Source organism: Mandrillus leucophaeus, unplaced genomic scaffold (genome assembly GCF_000951045.1).
Source record: "Mandrillus leucophaeus isolate KB7577 unplaced genomic scaffold, Mleu.le_1.0 Scaffold232, whole genome shotgun sequence".
Taxonomy (NCBI): Eukaryota; Metazoa; Chordata; class Mammalia; order Primates; family Cercopithecidae; genus Mandrillus; species Mandrillus leucophaeus.
In genome coordinates this window covers 60,994-86,802 of record NW_012102388.1, presented here as the reverse complement: position 1 = coordinate 86,802, position 25,809 = coordinate 60,994, and the positions used below count along the sequence as shown (strand labels likewise).

Below are 25,809 nucleotides of genomic sequence, written 5' to 3'. Positions count from 1 at the left end.
TAATAGATGGTCTCCGTGTTTCAAATATCAAAGTACATAATTCCTCTGGAAATGAACACACTTCCAAGAACATGTCACGTTATTTCTGAGCGTATTTGCATCATCACCTCTGCAGACCTGCAGAAGAGCACGAAGCATCAATAATAAAATCCAGACATCCCCCTCCAGCCTTGCAAGAATGGGCTTTATCCCTAAGGTAAACACGCCATCTCTTCATGTCTTCCTCTTAGGATTAGTTACAGAGGCAGTCGCTTAATTGTAATGAGGTGGGGAAATGTAATTACATTAATAGCTAGCAACAGAATTCCTCTTAGAGCGGAAACTGAGTTTGTTGGCTCAGAGGGAGGGGGAGCCCTTGAAAGTTCTGGGGATGAAGCATAGGTCTTCCCAAAGACCAAGCAGTTTCCAAAAAATGAGGGCATATACTCGCCAAAAGTTATGTACGAGGATGTTCACCGCAAATTCATTCATAATAGCCCAGAGCTGGAAATGACTCAAATCTCCATCAATAGGTGAACACGCTCTGTGCCCATTCAATGAAATACTACCCAGCAACACAGAAGAGTGAACTGCGCTGAAGGCAAGAGCGTGGATACATCTCACAGGCCAGAAGTTGAGCAATGAAGCCAGAAACAAAAGCTAATAGGTGGCACAGTTTCTTCTATGTGAAGTTCTAGGATGAGCAAAACTAACCTATGGTGAAAGGAACCAAAATAATGGTTAACTTGATTGGAGGAAGGATGGAAATAAGCAACTAGAGAGACTTTAGGAGAGTTCAAATGTTCCATGTTTTGATCTCATGGACGATACTGGGCTTCACAGATATAAACATTCACTGAGTTGCACAGTTAAGATGTGTGCGTGTAAACGTATTAAGGTACAGCTTCCTATTTTTGGAAATAGAAATACCTGTGCATGCAAGGTGAGTCTTGGGGATCCTGGGTGTGGGTGAGATTAGTCTGCATGAGATGAAGAGAGCTCTGGGCTTGTCATTTTGAGGGAAGAGGCAGAAGTGGAGCAAAGAGAGGGTGTGAGGAGGCCACATGGGAGCCACAGAGTCCTCCCTGTAACCCGGTAAATCTGCAGAAAGTTTAACAATTTGTGGAAAACTCACCATGAGGCTACCTGTTTTAGTTGGGGTTCTCCAGAGAAGGAGAACCAGTCGGCTGCACATAGATAGACGGGGAGATTTATTATAGGAATTGGCTCACACAGTTATGGAGGCTGAGAAGTCCCAAGATCTGCCGTCTGCAAGCTGGAGACCCGGAAAGCCGGTGGTGGAGTTCCAGTCCAAACTCAAAGGCCCGAGAACAGGGAAGCTGAAGGTGTAACTTGCATTCTGAATCCAAAGGCCTGAGAAGCAGGAGGGGCACGGTTCAAGGGGAGACAGCGACGGATGTCCCAGTAAAAGGAGAGAGAGAGAGAGAAAAAAAAAAAAAGAAAGAGAGATACACAAGCTTTTGTATTGTTGGATAGTTTTTACCACATGCATGTATTATCTTTTTTAATTGTTCCATCTTTGTGTTCTATTCAGTCTCCTAACAGACTGCCTGAGGCCCATCTGCATTGGTGAGGATGAATCTGGTTTACTCAGTCCACTGATTCAAATGCTAATTTCTGCCAGAAACACCCTCACAGACACATGCAGAAATAATGTTTTACCAGCAATCTGGACATCCCTTAACCCAGTCAAGTTTACACATAAAGTCAACCATCACAGTATCCTTTGCTCTGAGTTAGCTTGGAATGGACCCTGGAGACCCCACGTAGACAGAACCAAGAGGAGGAGAGCATCCCCAGAAATTGCGGGATGTGGTGGAGGCAGACCCAGGTTCTATGGGACTTGAAGCTTCTACAGTTCACCTGGGGGCACATGTCTAAGAAAATAAACACAAAATTATGTACACTGAATTACTGAATATTTATTTAGGTTGAACAAAGAAATCAACAACAAATTACAAACTGTCAAAAGCTAGAAAATTCTAGAGGCGTCACAAAATATATAAAATATAACACAATGTCTTTATTAAGTAACAGCTTGAACCACCTATGTAATACCTTTTTCTAAATTGTTTGGCTTTGAACAGTCATGGCCATGATTTTGTAACTGCTTTATTTATGAAAGAACTGGAAGATTGCTCATTTTTTATTTTAGCATAGTCAACAAAAATTTATTTTTTATTATTGGTAGTTTAGAAAAGTTCCTTTCTGCTTTATAACTCCATATTTTTAATGTTACATATTTTTATGATTATCCTCAAATTTGAGAAAAACCTATCAAGTATCTTTCTTATATGTAAGCTGTAAGATTTCAGGGTCTTTCAAGTTTTTTATGCAAGGTGACCAATCTTAAATACTCTGTACTTTCCTGGCAGTCATTCACTATAATCAGTTTGTCATCAATGTTTCTTTGGTATGATGCATTATGAGTTTTATGTTAATTTCAATATTTCACGTCAAATAAGTAAGAAACGCAGAAATTCTGATCAAATCTATTTTGCATAATTCCCACTACAAAAGAAAATGTAGAGTACGTTTATTATTTCGTATGCTCCATTATCAAGTAAATTTTGATGAGAAGGAATTCATGTCTTACGAAGCACAGAGGAGAATAGAATCATCTACTTCCGATTTCACAGGGAGCATGATGGGAACAATTTTCTGGAATCGAGCTTCTGATGCCTTAGTTTTTGCCCTCTTGGGGTTTGACTTGATCATTCAACAGATATCTATTGAGCATCTATTGAATGCCGTATACCAAGTCCTGGAGATACAGAGATAAATCAGGCGGAGTCCCTGCTTTTGAGGAGCTCATGGTGTCTAGCAGCAAATTCACGGGTGCCAAAACCAATGGTAGTACCAGGTTGTGAGCGTTGAATGTTACTCTCAAGACATTTCCAGTATGTCCTCTTTACCCAGCTAGAGCAGAAAAACTCCTTTAAGCCACTTTACTTTCCTTCTATGTCACCCACTTTCTTTCCCCGACAGCATCTGGTATGTCTGGTGTGTACAATATGCCCGAAGATGAGGACTACATATTCAGCTCTGGAAGGATGGAATGTGAGCTCTGGAAGGGCAGTAGGCCATGTGACCCACATGCTAAATTTACAACAAGGACACAATTAAACTAAAGTCATCTAAACTTAGGGACACCCACATGGAGTCACACTGGCGGGTCACGCAGCATCGCTCTGCAGCAGTGGTGAAAACCATGGAGATGAGCGACTGCATTCTAGGGCTGCTTCAGAAGAACAGGGCCAGAATCGGCTGGCTACCATGAGCCCACCACCCATCTCTTCTCCCTCAACCTGCCCATTCTCATCCACCCACTTCCTAAAGCCAAAAACCCAAGGCTCAGTCTGGAGCCCTCCCTTTCTTTCACCCTCAATATCCAATCTAGCTGCAGTTCTTGTTGACTCCACCTCTAAAAGTATCAAACCTATTTTATCTCTATAGCTCGTCCAATGTCCAAACCACCAACATAAATGTCTCCTGGATGCTTACCGCAGCTTTTGAACAGCTTTATCCCTCCACACTACTTTTTGTGTCGGTGTATCGTGGTGGCCGGGGTGTGGTGTAGTGCTGTATTGGTTTTCCTTCGACTGAATTTTCCTTCTGTGGGTCCTAGGAGAGGATGTGCTTCCTCGCCGCTTTGAATTTCAAGAGTCCATCTGCATTCCTGGGCTCGGGGGCCCCATTCTCCATCTTCAAAGCCAGCAACAGTGGGTTGAGTCCTTCTCAAAATTATTCACTCCTACTCTGCATCCATCTTCGTATCTCCTCTCCCAACTGACTCTTTTGCCCCTTTATAACTTTAAGGACCCTGGGTTCCACCTGGATAATTTAGGCTAATCTCCCTGTTTCAAAATCAGCTGACTAGTGGGCCAGGTGCAGTGGCTCATGCCTGTAATCCCAGTACTTTGGGAGGCTAAGGGTGGGGGTGGATCACGTGAGGTCAGGAGTTCGAGACCAGCCTGGCCAACATGTTAAAACCCCGTCTCTACTAAAAATACAAAAATTAGCCAGGCATGGTTAATGTCTCCTTCCCCTTCTGCCAGCACCCCTTACCTCATACCTTTGCAGTTTGTTGCCCTATTTTATTTTTCTTAGAGCCCACCACTAGTTGAATTTACATCTGTTTCCCTGACTAATTTACATCTGATTCCCTGCATGCCTGTAATCCCAGCCACCTGGGAGGCTGAGGCAGGAGAATCACCAGGAGGTGGAGGTTGCAGTGAGCCAAGATTGTGCCATTGCACTCCAGCCTGGGTGACAGATCAAGGCTCTGCCTCAAAAAGACAAAATAAAATAATAAAATAAAATAAAATAAAATCAGCTGACTAGCAAACTTTTAATTCCATCAGCAGCCTTACTTCTCCTTGGCCATGTAACCTACCTAGCATATTCACAAGTTCCAGGGATTAGGATGTGAACATCTTTGGGGAGCCATTATTCTGCCTACCACAAAAGCCTTGTTGTTTATACCAGCATTTTTATTTTACTCTTTAGCACTTTAGCTGTAAATAATTTTAAACTAAGAGAAAGTTGTAAAACAAATACAGAAACAAAAAAAGTGTACTGCACTGTGTAAATTAAAAAATAATTTGGAAAAACTGTACAGAGTTTATGTGTACCTTTCACCTCAGTCTTCCTAATGTTGACAGTTTATATAACAATCATGCAATTATCAAAGCCAGGAGAATTATATGAATATTGTACGTATCTATCTATACTATTAACTAAACCACAGGCTGGTTTTTCACCTAATATCCTTTTTCTGTTTGAGGATCCAATCCAGGACCCCACAATGCATTTAGTAGTTGGGTCTTCTAAGTCTCCAATTTAGGACAGCCCCTCAACTTTTTCTAATTTTTCATCACCTTGGTGCTTTTGAAGAGTATGGCCAGGTAGATTTTGGAATGCCTCTGAGTTTGGGTCTATCTTGTGTTTTCTCATGATTAGACTGGACTTACACTTTCCCAGTAATAACCTCCCTGTGTGATGTTGGGATGTGGCATCAATATGACTAATCATTGGTGAGGTTAGCTTGGATCACTTGATGGCGGTATTAATCTGACACCACGCAAGCATCCTGTTCCTTCTCAGACTTTGACCCACTAACGTTAGCATCTGCTGATGTCTTTCACTCTTGCCCCCATAGACTGTACCTCGCCATGTAGCTGTAGTGGCTTCTTAAAAATGTAAAACAAGCCATTTCACTCTCATGCACAAAACACCCTAATGGTCTTATGCAGTGCTTCTAATAAAATACAACCTCCTCACCATAATGGTCTGGGATTCATGTGATCAAGCCCCTCCAACTTCCTCTCTCTTTTACTTTGGCTCCAGCCATAATGTCTTTTTTTTTTATTATTTCTCTGATTTTGTCCTTGATTTTTCCTCCTCCTACATACCCTTAGCCTAGGTTTTTCACAGTTGACATGTGACTTAAAGTTTGGGTCTCAGTGAAAACATCACCTCTCTCCACTGTCTCTTTCCCCTCCTGCCAGCACCCCTTGCCTCATACCTTTGCAGTTTGTTGCCCTATTTTATTTTTCTTAGAGCCCACCACTAGTTGAATTTACATCTGTTTCCCTGACTAAGCTTTCATCAGCTTCTTGAAATTAGAAACTTCATCCCTAGCGTTGACTGCTTTATCTCCAGTACCAAGGACAGCGCCTGACTCCCCTGCGGTGCTCATCAGACATTTGTTGGAGGAATAAATTTTTTTAACATTGTGTGGTCTTTTTATAGCTCTAGTTAGTGCTGAATTTGGATTAATATTATTGATTCAAATGACCTTTTTCAGACTCTCAAGTGGCTCCTAATTCTAGCACTTTCAGGTTTGGCAACTAAGTCTCTTTGTGTAAGGCCTAGTCAAGAAACACCATTTCCTTAGGATAATGGCCTCTAGTTCCATCCATGTTGCTGAAAAATGATATGATTTCATTCCTTTCTATGGTGAAGTAGTATTCTATGGTCCATACGCACCAGATTTCTAATCCCGTCATTCATTGATGGACACCCAGGTTGATTCCATGACATTACCATTATAAATAGTGTCATGACTGATGTATGAGTGTGGGTGTCTTTTTGATATGTACATTATTTGGGTGATGGGTGCACTAACAGCCCTGACTTAGCACTACACAGTATGTCCATGTGTACTCCTAAATCCAACTGCATGCATTCCCCCAAATCTATAAAAAGATTTTAAAAAGAAAATTCCATTTCCAAGTTTTGATTTTCCAAGCTGAAGTTCTTTCTGTCATTTCTGTGGTCTCAGCAGCATTCTCCTAGTCGTGGTATCCACCACCTCTCATGAAACAGCCCATGGAAAATGCTTAAAAGGCAAGGGCAGCATAGATGTCATTGTTCCTCTCTGGAGAAGGCTGTTCCGGGGGCAGGTAAGCCTTTCTAAGCACAGTCCATTTGCCAGAGCATCAAATCTGCCCTGTAGAAGGCCCTCTGTTGGAGAAAGAACACATGAGCTGCATGTGAGTAGCTGAGCAGCAGAAATGGGCACACTGTGCTTTCCTTGAAGTTCTTCCCTCCAGGGCCTGAGAGGTGCCCTCCGATGTGAGCTACAGCACCCTGCCACATCCAACGCTCTTACAGCAAAGGCAACACACTCCGTTAGACTTGGACTCTTGCCTGCAATGGCCAGGACATTCAATGAATTCAATTCATTTCATGGCCATTCATCCAAAGGCATTTCACTAAAGATCTTTTTTTGATATCAGAACAGCAGTGCCAGGTACGTTTTGCTTTGATGTTAATTGGAAGTAGCATTGTTTAATTCAATGCCCTCTAGAAGTCCCACGGGATGATCACTAAATGTAGGCATTGTAGAACACGTGCCATTTTAATGGGCCACTGGCCAGCTTGCAGTTCCTGTGTTGATGGGCCACTGGAAACTGGAGCTGTCTTGGTGTCATCCCTGGAGTCTAGCAAAGCAGAAGGCACACACAATGAAAGAGTAGCACACTGTCCTGGCTCCAAGGGAGCGCTGGGGCTGATGAGGGGTGCATCCTGGGCACCAGGTGCTGCCAGAGACCATGTACTGCAGAGCTTGGTAGAGGCTGCCCTGAGGCAGCTTCCTACCCCAGCTGTGAGGGATGTTTCGTAATAACTCAAAGCACCACGTTTTTCATCTCCATCTCCTATGTCTAAAGAAAAATTGGTATCCATTTTCCATTTATCTAACTATCATTGTCAAAAGTATGCTACCATTGTCAAAAGTATGGTTTTGAATGTTTGACTTCAGAATGTTAGAATCCTGAAACTTATTGAGAAGTATTTTGCAATATCTCTAAGCTGTATTTTTAGGGGAAAAGCACAGAACATACAAAGGTGGCCATTATGTTTCAAAAGAAGGAGAAAATACATGATTAAGTACTGGCATATGCATAGACTCTCTCTGGGCAGATGCACAAAATACCAGTAGCGACAGTTACCTTCAGGTTGGGAGCTGGGGAGCTCTAGCCGGGACAGGAGGGTCTAACGTGTCACTGCACATGCTTCCTCCTGTTCAATTTCATTTTAGTCATGAGTTGATATCAACTCCCCATTTTTATGACAAAAAGTAATTACCAATGGAAAACAAAGTCTCCAGTGAAGTAGTCAGACTTTAAAAGCAAATACGAAACATTCGTAAAATATGACGAAGCTTTGTGAATTAAAGAAAAAACCCTTAAAAGGAGACATGTAGTCTTTGTTATAAGTATACTTCCTTTCACTGCCATAGAGTCTGAGATCACACATCATCATTTCAGAGCCTACTGGCCTTTTTGAGTTAGAATACCCAGGGCAGGATCGTATAATGCCTAAAGGTGCAGCCCCTGTAGAAAGGCTGGGCCCCAGCTTTGGCCTTGGGCTATTTCCTTAAGGTCTCTGTGCCTTAGTTGCCTCTCAAAAAATAGTCATGATAATAACGCTTTCCTCATTGGGTTGTCTTGAAAATTAAGTAAACTGATATGTGGAAAACACTTATATTAGTGCCTGGAACATAGTAAATACTATATAAATGTCAGCTTTTGGGGCAGACCTAAACTGATCCTTTTGTGTTTATCAAAGTTCGTATTAGGGTTCACTTTGTGTTGTAAATTCTAGGGTCTTGACTGATACATAATGACATGCATTTACCGTTATAATATAATGCAGAATAGTTTCACTGCCTTAGAAATCTCCTCTTCTCCATCTATTCTTTCCTCCCCACTCCTCCCCCTGAACCCCTAGTAACCAGCAATCAGTTTAATGTTTCTATAGTTTTACCTTTTCCAGAATGTCTTGCAGAATATATACAGAATATAATATAGAATACAGAATATAGCCATTTCAGACTGGCTTCTTACACTTGGTAGTATGTATTTAAGGTTCCTCTATGTCTTTTCATGGTTTAACAATTCATATCCTTTTATCAGTTAATAATGTTCCATTATATAGCACACCACAGTTTATTTATCCATTCACCTACTAAAGGATATCTTGGTTGCTTCCAATTTTTGGCAATTATGAATAAAACTGCTCTAAACATTCACATATAGATTTTTTTTTTTTTTGGCAGAAATTTTCAACTCATTTGGGTAAATGCCAAGGAGGACAATTGCTTGGTTGAATGTCAAGAATATGTTTAACTTCATAAGAAACTACCAAACTCTCTTCCAAAGTGGCTGTGCACTTTGCATTCCTACCAGCAATGAATAAGAGTTCCTGTTGCTCCATAACCCCAGCAGCATTTTGTGTTGTCAGTATTTTGGATTGTAGCTGTTCTACTAGGAATATAACGGCATGGCATCTCATTGTTGTTTTAATTTGCAATTCCCTGGTGATATATACAACACCGAGCATCCTTCCTTATGCTTATTTGCCATCTGTGTATATTCTTTGGTAAGATGTCTGTTCAAATCTTTGCCCATTGTTTAATTGGGTTTTCTTATTGTTGAGTTTTAAGAATTCTTCGTATGTTTTCTATACTAGTTTTTATTTAATCAGATATGTGTTTGCAACTATTACTTCCCAGTCTGTCTGTGGCTTGTCTTTACTTTCTCTTCCCAGGGTCTTTCTAAACATTTGCTTTTATTACTATCATTCTCCACTGGGCATACAGATTTAGATTTCCAGTGTTAATGTGCCTTTCTCTCTAATAAATGACGAGGACTGGCCAGCTGTTGTCTTTACCTGAGAAGAATAGTAGTGAGATGTGACCATGTATCATTTCCCTCTATGTTCCATGCCATAAGGTCTCACTACCTTCCGTCGGATCTTCCCACTTTAACCAGTTTCTCTTCCACTCACCTGCCAGGTGAGCACCTTGGACTCCCCAGCCGAACCTTCTCAGCTCCATAGATGGAGACAAACCCTAGACTTCTCTGGGTAAGGTCTTCCTCTGGAGGAGGCCCTGGCTGGAGGCAGGAGTCTCACGGGGTGCCTGCAAAGAGGCAGCGAGGGGGAATTTCTCTGCAGATGGCCTGCAGAGGCATTTTTATCCTGAATGCAGCCAAAACCAAAGAGTGTGTGCCTGTGGTTTCTGAATAATGCCTGTGTCCAGTACTGCTCCCTTTGTCCCCTTTGTGGGCCCCTCCATATCCTCAAGAAGGCTGTATCCAGCCAAGGGGAGGTGTGGCCACCACCACATGCCCCCTGAGAGCACCCTGCATTGACTTCTCCAGCCAGTCCTGCCAGGAAGCGGCAGACACTCATCCAGGTGAGGCCCATGTGTCTCCTCTGCCTGGAGCTTGTGACGTAGGCATCCCGGGCCCTGGCTTCCACTGGTGTGGGAGCAGTGCTCACTTGTCCTGACTGCCCAGTGTGCCTGGGGGCTCCCAGTGTCCACCCAGCCCTGACTCACCGTCCCTGTCCCACGTTTTTCTTCTGCATCTGAAAATACATCTTCATCATGGCAAGACACATACTTTCCACTTCATACACTCCGAGTATCCTTATTTAATAACACAGGAATATGTCCTGACCCCAGCTCTCTTTAGTAAGAGATTTATAGTCCATTCCACTGAGTCCCACGATGCATGCATTTGAACAAGCAGTGCCTCTCTCATATCCACAGTCTTCTAGTTCCCCCAGACCCGACCTCCATCCCAGAGATTTAATCACATCCTGGGGTCTTGATAGAGACGCTCTCCCATCATTCCAAGTTCAGGGAACTAGAGAAGGTGAATTGCGTTGTCCAGGAAGATAATCATGTTGGCTGAGCTCAAAGATCCCAGCAGAAGCCAGATCATGCTTGTGGGTCCTGCTAAGAATTTGATGTCTTATCCTAAAGCGATGGAAAACAATTGGTGTGTCTTTAGACCATGTCTGGATAGCGACATGAGATGTCACTGGTAGTTATGTGATAAGTTCATGTTTTTAAAAGAAGGCTCTGGGCACTTTTGCAGAAATAAAGCAGCTTGAGTGAAAATAAAAGAGGATGTATATGAGCTCTGTGACCCTTTCCATGCCAAGTATATACCCTACAGAAATGCCTAAGTGTCTTCATCAAAAAATATGTACAGGATGGTTCATGGCAGCATTATCAGTCATAGCCAGAAGCTGGAAACACCCAGATGTCCAGAAATAGTAAAATGAACAAATAAATTGTGATATATTCACACAATGGAATGCTATCCAGCAACGAGAAGGAACAAAATACAACCACACACAACAATGCGAACCAATCTCACAAACATTCCATTAAGTAAAGGGAACTAGGAAAACACATACATCTGGTGTGATTCCATTGACTCCAAAAGTCAACAGCAGGGAAAACGAGGTGGTGACATTCGAAAGCAGGTTAGAGTTTACTCAGAGGATAAGAGCCAGAGTAGTGGCTGGAGGGGTATGGGAGGGGCGTCTGGCAGGATGACAGTGTTCTGGTTGTTGAAGTGGGTCTGGATGAAGTAAGTTTGTTTGCTTCATGAGATGTCGTTGACCTGCATCCACGTTCATGATTTGTACACTTAGCTGTATGCGATAAAAAGTTAAATAAAAATAAATTAAAAGTTTTGTTATAGTAATAAAAGGAGGGAGGGAGAAGAGAAGAAATGAGAAAAAAAGGAAAGGAGGGAGGGAGGGAGGAAAGGGAAGGAAGGAAGGAAGGAAGGAAGGAAGGAAGGAAGGAAGGAAGGAAAGGAGTTTGCAACTGTTTCTCAAACTTGACACCATGGACATTTGAGGCTGGATAATTCTTTGTGGTGGGCGCTGTCCTGTGCATTATATAGAATGTTTAGCAGCATCACTGTCCTTACTAACTAGATGCCAATAACATCCCCCTCCCCCTTGTAACAATGGAAATGTCCCCAGACATTGCCTTATGTCCCCTGGGACCAGGGAACAAATAATTCTCATCCAAGGATCCCTGGCCAAGAGTGTATGCAATGCTGGGTGAAGCCCCAGGTATCAGGCAGGTGTACCTCCTATGCATGGACAACTGGTATTGAACTGGCTGTTGCTGAGGGATGTCTGCACCTGAGGCCAGAAAAGGACAGTTCCTTGGCCCTCACAGTAGGGAAAATGAATGGTCTCCAGGCACTTCCTGGAGCTTGCGTGGGTGGTGGTCTCCTCCTGATGAAGCCTTTACTGTCCACTCCACCCCCTACACAGCTGGCAGAGTCCCAATTTCATCTACATGCTGTGAACTCTTGCTGCGAGTGGCCCCTTGGTCTTCTGTCAAGATCAATGTCTGTGGAATGTCAGAGCCAAGAATGCCCCAAGCCATGTATTGCTCTCCTTCTACAGAGACCACCCAGCCAGAAGGAGATGACTCTTATCTCTGCCCCCAATACTTACTTTGCTTTCTTCCTGTCTCCTTTCTGGTCTTGACTCAAATGACACTTTTTCAGTGGGGTTTTCACTGGCCGACGGGTCTACAGCTACAAACTCTCCACCCTAGAACACTTTAGCACCCCTCACTGCTTTATTTTTCTCCTTAGCACCTGTTGCTAATACAACTTTTTAAATGTATCTTTTTACTGATTGTCATTTGTTCCCCAGTGTGTAAGCCCCATGAAGGCAGACATGTTTGTTTCTATTCTGTTTCTTCCTGTATCTCCAGAGCCCAGATGTAATCCTGGTTCATAGCTGGTTCTCAGGAGGTTTTTATTAAAAGAGTGGGTGAATCTCTAACTATTTGAAATGGGAGTGTTGCTGAACACCAGGGGTTCAGCCTAAGTCCGGTTGCTCCCTGGACAGAAAGCCAATCACTGAGACAATGAGTATTGTCAGGGAAGAAAGCTTTATTGCTGGTGACATCAGCTGTGAGACAGAAGGCAAATCTCAAATCCGTCTCTCCAACTGACTGAAGTTAGCGGTTTATATGGGAATTGGTCAGCAAGCAGCAGGTGGCCGGATGAGGGTTCTGTTGTCTCGATGTCCAGATGCCGTGATCTTGAAAGTTCAGTTCCATGATACTCTCTGGGAGAAAAGTTGGGCTGGTTTCAGAAAGAAGACCTTTAGAGTAGAAGTAAAAGCATTTGGCTCAGAGGAAAAAAGAAAACCATGTCAATTAATACATCATTACATCATCTTCCCTCAATAGCAATAGCACAAAGATTGCAAAACCTTGGGACTATGGGATATTTCACACAGTAGAATCAAGGTGGCTTCTCCCTTCACACTCACAGCAAAAAGAGGTTCAGGGCTTTCTTGGGTCACAAGGAAGAGAGCTTTTTCTTTTATTCTCTAAGCTAGCGCTGTTCACCAGGACCTTCTGTGATGACAGGGATGTTCTCAACCTGTGCAGACCAATGTGTCAGCCCCCAGCCACTGTGACTTCTGAGCACTCCTAGTCTCCTAGTGTAGCTGGTGCAACAGAGGAAGTAAATCTTTAATCTTACTTAATTTCTTTTTATTTTTGAGGTGGAGTTTTGCTCTTGTTGCCCAGGCTGGAGTGCAATGGCATGATCTCGGCTCACAACTTCTGCCTCCACGGTTCAAGCGATTTTCCTGCCTCAGCCTCCTGAGTAGGTGGAATTACAGGCATGTGCCACCACACCCAGCTAATTTTTTTATATTTTTAGTAGAGACGGGGTTTCTCCATGTTGGTCAGGCTGGTCTCAAACTCCTGACCTCAGGTGATCCATCCACCTTGGCCTCCCAAAGTGCTGGGATTACAGGCATAAGCCACCATGCATGGCCACTTAATTTTAATTTATTTAAAATTATAGAGCCACATGTGACTAGCAGCTACTACCTTGGACAGCACAGGTGTAAACCCTGGTTCCTATGTGGACTCAAAGCCTGAGGATTCTGCCTGTCCTTCCCAACTTTTCATACATTCACCCCAGAATGCATTCAGACAGCCCTTATTAATATACCCAGTCTTTGTCACTGTTAGAATCCTCATTTGCAAGCAATAGAAAGCAACTCTGGCTGATTTATGCAGAAATTGAACTTACTCAATTTATTAAAAGGGTATTGACTACCATGAATCTCCAGGAGGGGTGGAAAACCAGGTAAAGAGGCTGTGGAGCCAGGAATGATGTCAGAGATACAGCAGACTTTTTTCTAGCCCTGACACTGCCACCCTCCTCCACCAGCAGCAAAACACGGGCATCATGAAGAGTGCCAGGGACCCCAACTGCTGGTCAAGCCCTCCATGCCACCCGGGACGGTACCCTTACTGGATAAACACATTAAATATGTGACGCTAGACTGCAAATACGTCATGAGGTGTTTGAAATGCACATTTTGGACAGCATTCCTGTTAGCCTAGTAAAGATTACTGTCTGGCATTGCTAGATATTAAGCAGAGAACACTCCAGCTCAAAGCAACCAGCAAAGCTAGACTTTTGTTGAGAGACTGAGAGGGAGGGAGGTTTTCATGATCAGTTATCACCCACTTTGGAAGATGAAATCAAAACTGAGCCATTCATAAATAATGAGTGGATTTCATCTTGGTAAGAAGCACTCATTTCTAGGAGTGCAAGGATTATAGAACAACTCTTTCTCTGGGCGCCGGATGCCTCCCCATCAGGCACTCACAGTGATCGGTGCAAATGAGAAGCTGTCCGTCAGAATGCACGTTCTCTGGCCTGGCTGAGGAGTCTCACTTAGTAGCTGTTCCATTTTCTGGGGCTGCTGTAACAAATTGCCACAAACTTAGGTCACTTTCCACAGCAGTCAGTTGTTCTCTCACGGTTTCAGAGGCCAGAAATCCAAATCAAGGTGTGGGCAGGGCCGCGCTCCTTCCAGAGGCTCTGGGAAAGGATCCTCCCTGCCTCCCCTGTCTCCTGGTGACCGCAGGCATCCCCTGGCTTGCAGCCCCATCCCTCTTCCTCCCCTGCTCCCTGTAGGTTTTGTCGCTTCCCTATGTATCCTTATGGTGGTCTTAAGTCAAATACGACTGCATAGTCTTACTTTCCTCTGTACTATGGCATTCTATGCACAGATTCCTGAAGGACTCCCTCCAAGCACAGAAACCCTTTCACTACTGAGTCAAAGGGAGAGCCAGGGGTCCTGAAGGTGGCAGGGGGCTGCATCTGGAGGTTGAGGGCAGCGACAACCTAGAAAGCAATAGAGAGGAATCCCCATCAGCTGTGTTGGTTTTCACAGTGGGAGCTGGGCACACTGGGTTGGTTTTCACAGTGGGAGCTGGGCACACAGGCCCTCCTGTATTACCTCTGACTTTTCCACTTTGAAATCTGCCCTGGAAATCTCTCCATATGGGTAGGAAGAGCACCAGCTAGCTTCTTTTCATAGCTGTGTTATAATCCAGAGCTCACTGAAGGTGCTTGTTCAGCCAGCGCCCAGTGACTCTGATGGAGGGTCATGGGCCCGTGGTGTGCGGTGTGGCCCTCGGGCTGATCTGTGCCAACAAGGAGAGGCCAGGCAGAGCCAGGGGCCTGAGCCACAGAGTACCTCCTTGGTCCTTCCCCTGGCAGCTCCTCTCCCCGTCGTCTTTCCTTACTTAGGCACCTCATGGGGAGGGGGCTATTATTCATGGATTGTGGATGCTTCTGGGGCTGTGTGTTATGATGTTTTCACTTGCTGGTACACAGTTTGCTTTACAATTATTCATACAACCCATTTATATATGTGATGTTCATTAGTATATATGTTGTATTTTACAAACAAAAAAACTCAGAAAATTAACTCAAGGTTAATAGGAATCAAAAAGCTTCATGGGCCAAAGGAATGAACCTCTAATGGGGAACTTTCTCAATGGTTGGGAGGGAGGGTAGACAGGTAGTGGAGCTGGCTGTTTTCCTCCCTTGCCCCTGACTGTCACATCACAGCACGTGGGGAATCCTCAGAATCCATGAGCATCTTCAGGAAGCAGACAGAGTTAAATGCACCAGAGATTAACTGAGGACTGCAGTTGTGGAGGATAAAGAAAATATGGAGCAGGAGTAGGAAGGCTGAGCTTCAGGATGCAGTGCAGGTCTGGTCCCTGGGAAAGGAGGATGGGAAGGAGGGAAAACTGGGCAGGAAGTGCCTGACTGCGGGAAGCCCTGGGAATTCTCAGGCAGCCAAGCAGGAAGTGTTGCCACAGAGGTTGTCCATAGAGGAGCCTCGCATGGAGTCCCAGCAGCCACCCTGCACCTTGGCTGTGCTTGGACACTGACCAGGTGCCTTCTGAAGGCCCCTGAGGACAGAGGCTGTGGTGAATGATTCTCCTTCTGGCGACTCCCTCTTGAAGGGACATTTAAACAGCATTCTTCCACGGCTGCCACCCTATGCTGCCGCATAGACCTCATCAGACTATACCCGCTGGTAGAGAGAGGGTGTATTAGTCCATTTTCACGCTGCTGATAAAGACATACCCAAACCTGGGAACAAAAAGAGGTTTAGTTGGACTTACAGTTCTATGTGGCTGGGGAGGCCTCGGAATCATGGCGGGAGGCGAAAGGCACTTCTTACATGGTGGTGGCAAGAGAAAAAATGAGGAGGAATCAAAAGCAGAAATCCCCGATAAACCCATCAGATCTCATGAGATTTATTCACTATCACGAGACTAGGATGAGACAGACCAGCCCCCATGATTCAGTTACCTCCCAGTGGGTTCCTCCCACAACATGCAGGAATCCTGGGAAATACAATTCAAGTTGAGATTTGGTGTGGACACAGCCAAACCATATCAGAGGGTGACTGCATGAATTGGATGTTTGCTACATGCAGGCAAAGTCTAAGGAGTTTGTATGTATTAACTCATTTACTCTTCCAACCACCCAGTGAAGTTGGTCCCATGATCACCATCCCCATTTCACAGAAGAGGGAGCCAAGGCACAGAAAGGTTAAGTGACTTGTCCAAGGTCACACAGCCAGAGAGTGAAGGAGCTGGAACAATGTTAACCCAGAACATCCAGATCCAGAGCCTAGCAATGCCTCAGCTTCATCTAGAAGGAAAAACTCACATGGCCATTCAGGCCTGAAGTCTCTTCCTCCCTCAGAAGCTCTGAACACATCCTATTGGTGTCTGCTAACACTACTGTGTTTTTGCTATCCTTATTTAAAAGGAGTTAATTGTGTTTATGCTCGGTGATAGTCGTCTTCCATCTCTGGTAATAGTACAAAGTTGTGTTTTTTACATAAAACAAGAAATTGATTATTGAAGTCTAGTTAATAGCATGCAGTCTAGAGCATCGAGGGGTAAACAGATGTTTGCAACTTCCTTTGAAGTGAATCACAAAAGAAGATGAATAGAGAGCTGGGAAGTGGACAGATATGCGATAGAGCAAACACAGCAGAATGTCACTTACGGAAGCGAGGCCGTGGGTATGAGTGGGTACAATTTATCTTTCTCTATGGTTAACATTTTTCATAATAAAGTCTTGAAAAAAGTAATCAAAATATTGAAAACTCAAGACGATGTGTGTGTATGGCAGTCATTCTGCATGTAGATTGAGCACTGCTGAAGTTTGGGAAATACTGCATACATCTGAGTGTGTCCGTGTAAGAACCAGGGAGTGCTTCCCCAGGATTAGCAGAGGAGACAGAAGAGTCTGAATGAACCAAGCGGCTCATTATGTTCCCTAGCACCTGAGCCAGCCACAGCCTCTGGGGATGATTCACCTGAGCCGAGTCATCTCCGTTCTGCTGAACATCACAGCCACAACCTAAACAGGACCAGGGACATCGTCTGCAAGTACGTCGTCTACTATCCAGGACTTTGAGATATGAGTCATCTCCCCAAACCCAGGAATGCAAGCAAGAAACCAGGTCAGAAAATCAAGCAAGCAGCTTGTCTCGGCCCCACCTGCCGAAATCAGGAGGAAAATAAAACTTTCAGGCAGTTTTCTAGGTACCACACGGCGGACATGGAGCAGCCAGTAATGCTCAGCGTGCGGGTGGTGTTCGTTTAGGAGAGACAGCACGTGAGCGCCAAATGCTGGGAGGTGGGAATATTCTGCAGCAACAAGGAATTAGTCTAGTCTTAAGAAATAACTGCCTTACCAGTTGGAAAGCACAAAAACGCTGCCAAATGCTAGTAGGTGAACTCTGCCTAATAGCCACTGAGCGCATGCTATGGATATACTACTGAAACTCCATTTCCCGAATTCCAGCCATAAGGATTTCTGCCATATCTGAGGACCACCTGTATTGTTATCAATACGTGTACTGATGTATTATTATCTCATCATTAGTAGTAATGCCATGAAACCATAAGAAGCTGACATTCATTATGTGCATTAGTTATGAACATATGTTCATTTTATGCGTTAGCTATGAACTATGTTCATAGCTAATGCATAACATAATGAATGCCAGCTTCTTATGAATAAAGACTGTTACAACCATATTAAGTCATTGAACATCACAGTAACCCTAAAATGCAAGTACTGTTATTATCCCAATTTTACAAACGAGGAGACTAAGGCAAGAAGAGATTAAGCAACTTGCTCAACTGTAGCCACAGGGCTACAGTTGGGCTTTGAACCCACGCATCCAGCTCCAGAGCCTGTCTCAGATTCTCTGCACTAAACTTCCTTATGCTCATCCACCTTCAAAGTCATGGTGTGCACCACCAGCCACACTTGTCTGTGAGCTGAGAAACACTCCAGTGAGGTCACTGGAAGTCAGACAAGCTCTTGCTCTCGTAGTCCAACAACCTGCTGCCCTCTTTGAGATGTTGGGGGGACTTCTTTCCTTAGAAGTCGGAAAAAGTCACAGATATCTATCTGCAAAGCCAAGGAAGGCTTCCTACTCAGGAACTTGCAGAGAGTGCCTTGGCAGGAGCAGATGAACTGAAGCAGTTTGATAGATGGTCTCTAGTGAAAGAGTCGGTGGTCCTATTGGTCAATAAATATTGAGTGGGAGTAAGTCTTAAGCAGAAGTCCCAGAATGCCTTGTGCTTCACAGCCTGCCAGGGTGACCATAAAACTAGAGGGGAAGCCCAGCACACATAATGCAGGACAGTTTCTTTCCAGAAAAGTGTTAGAATGAAGGGCCCAGGAAGCATTTGGCAAAAGATCCAGTGGTATGATAACTCAACATTATTCACTGTTATCAAGTCAAGAACTATCTTCTAGAACCACTGTGCATGGTTGAGCAGGTTGTGCATGGCAGGAGTTGGGCGGAAGGCTGCCAATCACACAGATGTCCAAGTCTGGAAGAAGTAGCCCTCACTCCTTCTTTCTGAAGGACACCTTGGAGCAATGACCTGGGTCAAGCTTGGGCACCTTCTACCAACAGGATCCACTGGTACAGGGGCCAACAATGGCCATTTCCTATTACCTAGGAGATTACAAGCGTGGAAGAGGCTGTAGATGACCTCCTGAATGTAGATGGACCATCCTGTTGTTGCGTTATGCTGATTGCAGTCACACAGGCAGAAGGTCAGGGTGAGGGTTGATGAAGACAGGAAAGCCATGCAGAGGAAGCTGACTCATTCCCATGCACGTGGAAGAGAAATATGTTTTGTCTGTGACGTTTCCAGAAGCATCTTCTTCCCTCTAAGGCACACAGGCTGTCCCACCCTGCCGCACCTCCAGGACTTGGTGAATGAAAATGCACTCTTCTTTGCTCATCTGTCCACACTGAAAGCTGTGGATTCTCTTCCTCTTCTTTCCTCTGTGGCCTCCCTTTGGTCACTGTGAGGCAATAGCAGTGACCACGATGTGATGACTCACTGCTCTCTGTGGACTAAGATGGGGGAAGGTCTGTGTGTGATGTAGGGACCCTCAGGGATAGAATATTCTATTTAGAGCCACAGATCTCAGTAGGGATATAACTGTCCCCACAGCCATGGAAGTGTTTGGCACATTTTCGGGACTGATTATTTCTCACAAGGATTAGGGCATACTCTTGCATTTCATGGTCAGAAGTCAGGGGTACTAAATGCCCTGCAATGTCCAGGACAGGCTCATGTGACAAAGAGTTGTCCTGTGTTCTGGTCGGGTGCAGTGGCTCACACCTGTAATCCTAGCACTTTGGGAGGCTGAGGCAGGAGGATCACTTGAGTCCAGAAGTTCCAGACCAGCCTGGGCAACATGGTGAAACCCCATCTCTACAAAAAAAAAAAAATTGCCAGGTGTGGTGATGCACACCCATAGTCCCAGCTACCCAGAGGATGAGGTGGGAGGATTGCTTGAGCCCAGGAGGTTAAGGCTTTGGTGAACTGTGATTGTGCCACTGCATTTCAGCCTGGGTGACAGAGTGAGACTCTATCTCAAAAAAAAAAACTGCCCTGTGTTATTCACAACTTGTAAATGTCCCATCAAACTAGAAGGGAAGCTGTAGTTATCTGCACTGTAGTTTAACATCAGAACCATGAATTTTTCACAACTGTAAACTCAGGGTTAATCAGGGAATATTTTGTCTTCATTATAACTTTATAGAGAGTTGTTCCCCACACTGGAAAATGTCCTCAGCAGCTACTAAGTGTCAACCTGCATTCAATCTGCAGCATTTACAATGACTATGAAGAGGCATTTTCTCATGTGGTCATGCTCAAATGGCATGTTGAAATATGTCTCATTAAATTACCAATGCATTTTTACTTGATTTGATATCCAGTTAGAGCATTATATTAATCTTAGTAAAATTACCTTGTATGTACGTGACATTATCTGTGAATTCCATTTCAGTGTTGTAAAAAGGGAGCTTTAAAACATTCATTAAGCAATGGAGATCTCATATCTGATAGGGCTGCGAACCACTGCTTTCAGAAACTTTCTGTTTATTTTTCTCTTGTTACGGTTTCAGAAATTTGGTGCTGTTTCATTGCTCCTATTAGAACTCTTCCACATGAATTCTCACTTTTATGCATTCATTCATCACCTCTCTCTTGTGTGCGTACTGTATGCCAGGCACTGTTCTAGATGATGCAGTAGACATCAAAACAGCTAAGGTCTTGCCTGCCATCTCAGTCAGTCAGGATCAGTTAGGGGATGCTGAGGTAACAAACAGCACCGAATCTCAGCATCCTTCCACAACATGCCTCTATTGTTCAGGCAAAGACAGCAGTGGTGACTGTCCAGGGCAGGCATTCCCTGTGCAGTGATGGCTCAGCATCCCAGATGGCCTTCATGTTGAGGCACCTACATCGTGGGCCTCCTGGGTAGGAGAAGGAGACAAGAAGAGTGTGCACTGACTCTTAAATGTTTCCAATCAGAGGTAACATCCATCACTTCTACTCCCACATCACTGGCCAGAGCACACCACATGCCCATACCACACGTAAGGAGGCAGAGCATGCCCTCCTCCAATATGTCCAAGAAGGCAAGAAAAGTAGGAGGAGATCTGTGTCTGGTCATTCTCAACCTTCTCCCAAGCCCACAGACATCTTTCAGGTGTGGTGACTGCACCTGATAATGGCAGTTTCCATTGTATTCATCAGAGTATAACCAAGAGACAGAATCTTCATCAGTCATTTGTACAGAGAGATTTTAGCATAAAGATGATTAACTAGGCCAGGCGTGGTGGCTCATGCCTGTAATCCCAGCACTTTGGGAGGCTGAGGTGGGCAGATCACGAGGTCAGGAGGGGAAACAGAGGCCTGGGTGACACCCTGGAACCTAATGCATGAAACAGCCACCATCCCTGGTGCTGAAGGAACAAAGAGAAGGTTGGAATTATCCCAACCTGGAAGCTTATAGATGCCCTGTGGGTCTGGGACCCCCCTCCGAGGAGAGCTTGCTGCTCGGCTGTTGCTGCTCCTCCACATCTGGGTGTGGAAGCCAGGCCTCCGAGGTGGTGGCATGGCCTGGCTGATGGTATTGTCCATGAGAGAGTGAAATGAGACTGATTCTGCAAGTGCTGGAGAAACTGTGAACTGCATCCAGTTGCTGCTGAGGAAAGGACCTGATGCTGTGGGGTGAAGCATTACTGCCCTAATGCTCATGGAAACAGCAAGAAGACAAGGAGCCCAGGAAGAAGAGATGAAGGAGCAAATGCCTCCTCTTCCTCCAGCCTGGAGGCCTCCTAATTTCCTTACTGGAAGAGCCTACAAGAAAACAGCTGGTAAATCAGACATAAGCTGATTTTGGAGGGTCACAAAACAGCATGGAAAGGTGGATTTGGAGCCCGGAGATAATAACTGCCTTCCACGATGTTTACTTTTGTAAATGTGCCGATATGTATGCTTCCTGTGTCTCATTTCTACAAAACAAAATGCCGTAATTGTTGTTGGCCTATGCTGCCACACTCTGCTTATGGTTACCCTAAGTGTGCTGGGAAATGCAGCCTCTATCTTCCCAAGACCATAGCGTTGATTCTGCAAAAGTTTCAAGGGCTGTAAACAGGAAAGTGACATTTGGGCCAAATATGAAGCATGTATTAACTTCACCTTCACTTTTGCAGCTGGTTCAGTGTCGAGAATATTTTATGATCCCAAAGAAAAGAAAAAGATCTTCAGTAGTTTTCAAAAGTGGATTGTGGGTTTTGTTTCCAAGGAGTATTAGGCTTAGAGAAAGTTTTAGCAAAAGGAGAAACAAAATTCAACACCTGGTAGCAAAAGAAACATCAGTCCATTTAGAGATTTTTTGAGGTTTCCAGTTTTTCCTCTTTATTTTTGTCCATACATGTGTGTATGTGTGTGCATGTGTGTGTGTGTGCATGTGTGTGTGCATATGCAAGTGTAAGTGTGTGCGTGTGTGTGCACTGTGTGAGTACATGTGTATGCATGTGCCTGCATGTGTGTGTGCACGTGTGTGCATATGCCAATGTGTGTGTGTGCATTGTGTGAGTACATGTGTGTGCATATGCCAGTGTGTGCGTGCATGTGTGCATTGTGTGTGTATGCATGAGCCTGCATGTGCTTGTGTGCATGTGTACATATGCAAATGCATGTGTGTTCATGCATAAGTGTGTGCACATGTGTGTGCATGTGTATGTGTGTGATTAAAGGTAAAGGTGTTTTCCCAGCAGGCTCAGAAAGAGAAGAGCGAGTCTCTGCATATGCAAGACTCATTTGCCAGTTCACTGGCCTGATTCATGAATGCAGCCTCTGTTTACTTTTCCTTGTGCTCCTTGGGGATGAGAAAGGTATCAAGAGCACAGAGGGAAATGGACTAAAAAATATCTAGGCAAGGGTCATCTCTGCCACGTTCTCCATCTCACTCCCCAGGTGTCTAGGTTGTCATGGACCTGGCTTCTTTCCATTTTCATTCCATTCCATGGAGAGAGAGAGACAGAGAGAGAAAGACAGAGAGAGAGAGAGAGAGAAAACAGCAGCTTTGAACCACAAATTTTATCATCTACACAGAGAAGCGGGCGATTATGAATCGTGGAATCCAAAAGACCGGTGGTTTCTCTATATTTTCAAAAATATTGTTTGCATCTAATTGTTTTTATTTATAGTCAGAAATACGTCAAAGGACCTGGGTTGCTGTCAGCGTTTTTCCTTCTATTTTCCACGATTCCACTATCAGTACAAATGCCATTGTCCCTGGAATCTCACTGTCCTGATAAATTAACTGTCACAGCCTAGGTAGAAAAAATAAAAACAGCATGAGGTAATGAAACAAGCAACTACCTAGGAGTGAGAAAGCCTCCGCCAGAAAGCCCGCCTTCATCCCCAGATCTGCAGCTTAGTAACTAGGCAACCTCGGGAAACGCAGAGTGTAGCTCTATGAGGAGTTTCAGTTTCCTCTTGTAGACAGTTCTCTAACCCGGAATGCTGGATGTGGAGCCAGCTGGGGTTGTTGATTTTCTCCTTGCTTGGTGCTCACATGTCCAGGGGCTGCAAATTCAAGTGCTGGTAGCAAGACAAGAGGGAATTGTGGGGACACCAGTAACTGGAGACCACTGAGCTGGTCATACCAGCTACCAAGAGCCGTGGTGGCACATTTCTTCCCAACTCTGCATTCGGTGACTTTGGGTTGGCAGCATCAAATCACGAGTGTTTATACTACAGGAACTGGCAACAGGAATTGGCAAATCGACAAATGCGCGAAGCAAAGAAGCTGCACGGGGCTGTCTGTTGGAGACTCGGCCAGGGTGAACCAGTGGGCCATGGGCGCTGCAGAACTTAGATCTCTGCCACCGACTGGCATCACAGAGCTTAGATCCCTGCCATTGACTGGCACTGCAAAGCCTAGATCCTTGCCATCAACTGGTGCCACAGAGCTTAGATCCCTGCCACCGACTAGCACTGCAGAGCTTAGATCCCTGCCACCGACTAGCACTGCAGAGCTTAGATCCCTGCCACCGACTGTGCTGCAGAGCTTAGATCCCTGCCATCAACTGGTGCCACAGAGCTTAGATCCCTGCCTCAACTGGCACTGCAGAACTTCAATCCCTGCCACCGCCTGGTGTGGCAGAGCTTCGATCCCTGCCACCAACTGTGCTGCAAAGCTTAGATCCCTGCCACCGACTGGCACTGTGAAGCTTAGATTCCTGCCACCGACTGGCACTGCAAAACTTCGATCCCTGCCACCGACTGCGCTTCTAAGCTTAAATCTCTGCCACCAACTGGCACTGCAAAACTTAGATCCCTGCCACCCACTGGTGCTGCAGAGCTTCGATCCCTGCCACCAGCCCCCAGACAGCTGTCATTTCCTCAGTGCCTCCCCCTAGGACTTGACCCTGAACATCTGAATTCCATTTCATTTAGGCTTAATTTTAAATTGACCTTTATTCTTTGCATAAAAGGAAGTTACTGGCCAAGGGAGTCTTAGATGATAGTTTTCTTAACTAATGAGACTTTTTACATCAGGAGACCTCACAGAACCAGCAAGATGGCTTATCCAAGTCACTTAGCCTCAGCTGCCTCATCTATAAGACATAGGCAATACCTTCATTCACTCAAGAAAAAAAATTATTGAGGCCTTATTCTATGTCAAGCATTGCTGGAAGATAGAATTGGGCGGGATGATTTTTTAAAGTAACTTTGTCCTCAGAAAGACAGGAAGATAAGTTCTGCACATTCACTGCCATCCTCAGCTGACTGCACTGCATCAGTCAGACATAAAAACCCACGGCGGGGATTCTCTGAACTGACCTCAGATCACCATGAGGCACAGCCTGTCAGCCAACCCGTCAGCCTCTCAGACTCTCTCCTAGTCTTCTGCAACTTGCTTGGGTCACCTTGACCTTCAGTGACCTAATTAAAATGGGTTTGGCCATGCACAGTGGCTCACACCTGTAATCCCAGCACTTGGGGAGGCCAAGGCAGGTGGATCACCTGAGGTCAGGAGTTACCAGCCTGGCTAACATGGTGAAACCCCGTCTCTACTAAAATTACAAAAAATTAGCCATGGGTAGTGGTAGGTGCCTGTAATTCCAGATACTCAGGAGGCTGAGGCAGGAGAATTGCTTGAACCCGAGAGGTGGAGTTTGCAGTGAGCCAAGATTGTGCCACAGCACTCCAGCCTGGGTGACAGAGCGAGACTCTGTCTCAAAATAATAATAATAAAATTAAATAGAAAACAAATAAAGTGGGTTTCACTCCCACTTTTAATGGAATGCAACATCTGTCCTTTCCAGTATATTGTAGATTTCTGCCAAGGTGGGACTGAACATAGAAGAAGGTTTCCTGCCCTGCATCTGCTGAGAATTCCTGTGTTCCTTCATTTTCCCGCAGACCACATAGAACCAGCAGGAGCTGGAACTGTGCTGATGTTCAACACGGTCGCCCGTGTGAGCGGTAGTTCTTCTTGGCGGACTGAAGGGTCCACTTGTGGCTCCTCAATCTGGCCTGGGCTTCCCATGACTCAGAGGCTGGCTTCTGTGAGGGGGCATCTGAAGGGCCAGCATTCCGGGAGCATAGGTAGAAGTTTTTTCATGACCTGGCACGAGAAAGCTCAGACTTCTGTCAAATTCTATTGGTGGAGTGCAGGGGTCCAAAGGAAAACTTCTGCTTTGCCCTCTGAAGTTTTGCTGAAAAAATCAACTCAAAAAAGGCAGGTCAATAGGAGAAAATGGCATAAAAATTAATTAGCGTGCATGGAGAGAAAATCGCAGAGTGGTTACCCCCGACCTGACACAATAAGGCGCAGACAGTTATACACCCTTCTTCTTAGGGGAAAGGAAGATGGGAGAATGTGGATGATTTTAGAGGGGTAGTAAATGGTTTTTAGAGAAATTCAATGGGCTTGAGGAATGTACAGTGACCTGGGGCAAAGTCTGTCGGACCTGCACAGCAGGAAATGCTTTTTATTTTTTTTTTAATTATTATATTTTAAGTTCTAGGGTACATGTGCATAACGTGGAGGTTTGTTACATATGTATACTTGTGCCATGTTGGTGTGCTGCACCCATCAACTCGTCAGCACCCATCAACCCGTCATTTACATCAGGTATAACTCCCAATGCAATCCCTCTGCCCTCCCCCCTCCCCGTGATAGGCCCCGGTGTGTGATGTTCCCCTTCCCGAGTCCAAGTGATCTCATTGTTCAGTTCCCACCTATGAGTGAGAACATGCGGTGTTTGGTT

General features: G+C 44.8%; 1 protein-coding gene and 1 long non-coding RNA gene across 3 annotated transcripts in view; one reads left to right on the top strand and one right to left on the bottom strand.

Moving 5' to 3' along the window:
* The window catches only part of TMEM132D (transmembrane protein 132D), a 902,502-nt gene that overhangs the window by 842,376 nt on the left and 34,317 nt on the right, over positions 1-25,809 (top strand). The window lies entirely within an intron of this gene.
* LOC105541078 lies at positions 12,211-15,881 on the bottom strand. 2 transcript variants are annotated; one of them, XR_001006294.1, is made up of 4 exons: positions 15,797-15,881; positions 14,353-14,498; positions 13,836-14,073; positions 12,211-12,444 (listed from the first exon to the last, which is right to left on the bottom strand). It is a non-coding gene; the product is annotated as an uncharacterized LOC105541078 (long non-coding RNA). The 2 variants fall into 2 exon arrangements; XR_001006295.1 differs by lacking the exon at positions 13,836-14,073 and having other exon boundaries at positions 15,797-15,867.